Below are 3,168 nucleotides of genomic sequence, written 5' to 3'. Positions count from 1 at the left end.
GATATTTTTCCTTATTGTGAGTAAATTTTCACAATAGTGAATGCGAAAAATACTTTTGAACCTCGTATGTAGTGATAATACAGCGTCCTAGCGTCACTCAAAATGATATCAGCCATTTTGAGTGGTAAATCCACGCACAGGAGCGTCACTCCATTTTAACCTCGTCTAGAGGTTTTTCATCTGATATCACTACTTTTGTAAGGCAATTATTCTCGGAAAAAATACACTTTTGTCAGAAATATGTCTATTTTAAGGTCTTACCATTGGGAAATTGTTATTTTTCGGGTAAAACATTTGCATCCACATTTCGCAAGTTTTGTAAATAGTAAATTTTCACTTTCATTAAAAAAAAGTCCCATTTTCTCCTTATTGGACATTGTAAAATGTGATTAAATTTCAAAATATCCATTAAAAGAGTTTTGAAGTAATTTTAGACCCATTACTTCATTGAAACATATTAATTTCCAACCACCAAAGCTCTGGAAAGTGCATTTTTCATGTATCCCCCGAACAAAAGTTCAATTTCATACATTCAGATGCCAAAATACCGATTTATGACCAAAATGACAACGAAATGGATATTCAAGTGTTCGTGGACTCCCATTATTTTCACAAAAAAATAGCAGTTTTCTAAGACCAAAACGACGCCAAAGGTCTATTTCACGTGTTTTTCGAACAAAGATGTCGTTTTCAGTGAAAATAGAGCAAGTTGAAAAATTCACTTCAATCAAACCTATTTTTCGACCATGAAATGCCCTCATATCGCATTGTGACCACTTTTAATCGATTGCTCGTCGAAAATTGAGCGGATATGGTCTTTCGTGAGCCTTTTTCAGCCAGTAGAGCGTATTTTTGGCAGCAATTTCATCGTAGAATGCGACTCTTCGTACAAATTCCGTTCATTGATGAATTGCCTATGCCCAGAACTTCGAAATACGAATTTTCTCGGATATGTGGCATATGCCATTTAGTTGATATGGTGGCCGGCTACAAACGCTCAGTTTTTGGTAAAACATTGTCGGGCTGATTTTTGAGAAATCGCGTTTGGTGTGAAATTTAAGGGGGTCGATTTTTCATAAAAATCGACTTTTTTCTCTTATATCACATAAACATTGGCATGTGTGTACAGAATTTTTTGAAGGTCTTCTCAAATGATAACGAGCCGACTTTGCCCGATGGGCGTCTGAGTTGATCTAGTGTGCGAAATAAATACTTCAAAAAATCGTATACATGCAGGCTAGCGAAGCCATAGCCAGCTCTCCTGTAATGCAAATGTCAATGTGAGGACAGATTTCAACGTGCCCCGACATTAACTACAACTAAGGTATATGCGCATCGGAAACCGAAGAAGGTGCGGACGAACGAACGAACGCACATCCAAATCAATACTTTTATAGAAAACCATGGTCAAACTGCCAATGCCCATAACTTTTTCGTTTTTGGACCAATCGGGGTGCTTAGACCGGCGTTGGAAAGGTGGCGACGTGGAACTTCTCTTGGACACCTCAGACCACCCCCTGGGTACCCCCTGGGTACCCCCTTCGTAAGATATGGGTATAGATTTGAAAATTTATCGAAATTTTCCAACCGCTATATTTTTGCCTAGACCACACTTTAGGCATGGGAAATATGGTGTTTCCGACTATTTGGGCCAAGACCTTTCCAACGGTACCTAACATGCCGGGGCCCAAATAGTGTCCTAAGAAAACAGCATATTTACTGTATATATACTCGTGACGCAAAAACTGGCATTTTTGATATTTGGCTTGAAATGCACAGTCTATGGTGCGTCACTTGTCGGACTATCGTCCTCCATGATAATTTTTACCCGTTTTTAATCATTTTCGGTTTGGATCAATTTTAGCGCCTTCAACAAAAGAACCATCCCCATTCAAAAAGTTTTTCTACACTATTTTTTACACACCGTCTCCACTCGCATTTAGTTCCCATTACATTAGATTCACGTTGACCGTTGAAATGCAATGGAAGTGGAGAAAAGTGTAAAGCTGTTTGAAGTTCTTTCTTTTCTAATATTATCTTTGGGAATACGCTCGGAACGGTCTTGGTCATAGCTTCATGTATACCAGTTTTTACTTCTTAATTATTTTAAATTCAGACTCAGAATACATTTGATGTACATTGTACACATTAAGATTGGTTACCGCAATACGTCAAAGTAAACGGTGGACCAAATGCATTCATGAAATTTTTCAAAGCTTCCAACGTATTTTTAATGCGAATTCCCAACAAATGTGTGGAAAATTTTAGATCTCACATAGTAAAAATGTCACGTGGGATCAAAATTTATGGATTGTACACACAGAAAAGAGTCCCCGGAAATTTTGCGTGTTCGCCGTAAAATTTGACATTTATATATAAATTTCTATATACATTTTACCGGCAACACTTCAATTTTCCGGGCGATGACATATTTTCGAACATTTTATCAAATACTATGCATATTTTACCGCTTGAAATGACAGATGGCGCTAATTTCTGTTGGAATATTTGAAATTATGTCATCGCCCGGAAAATTCGGCAACACTTGAATTATATAGAAAGTAAAATGTATATAGAAATTTATATATGAATGTCCGAGAATGAAAACGCAACTTCTATTCACAACACATAAAAGTGAAACAAAAATAAAAAAATTTATTGAAATGAAACAACACAATCGAATTTTTTCAAAGTGTAACAACAAAAAAGATTTTTTTAAAGTGTAACATCGGTATGTAGTAAGTGTAAATAGTAATTCATGACTGAAAAAAGATGAAAAAACATAGGTTCCTTTACGTCTCACGAATAGCATTTTATTATGTATAAAAGCCAACCCAGTCTCGGTTTTAAATGATCGTTTACGGATAGTGGGACTTTTGTTCCATAAAATAATATACAATTATAAATTTTAGAAAAGTTGAAGTTTTTTATTCATTGGTATCGTTCTCATAGGTTCTGACATAGTCTGATCTCGTTGATCCTGACCCCCCCTGGCAAAATTTGACCCCCAACGATTTTTTTGGACCCGTTGCCATTTTCGGACCTTTTTTGTCCTCACTTTTTTCTGGATACCGGTTTTACACTAGATAGAATCGATTTTCGAAAGTGAGGACCTTTTTTTTTTTTTAGTCCTCACTTTTTTCTGGATACCGGTTTTACACTAGATAG

The sequence above is a fragment of the Sitodiplosis mosellana genome, unplaced genomic scaffold (genome assembly GCF_009176505.1).
Source record: "Sitodiplosis mosellana isolate CC-2019 unplaced genomic scaffold, AAFC_SMos_1.0 Smas_scaffold_6166, whole genome shotgun sequence".
NCBI classification, from domain to species: Eukaryota; Metazoa; Arthropoda; class Insecta; order Diptera; family Cecidomyiidae; genus Sitodiplosis; species Sitodiplosis mosellana.
The sequence above is the reverse complement of the archived record's forward strand: the minus strand, read 5'-3'. Positions refer to the sequence as shown.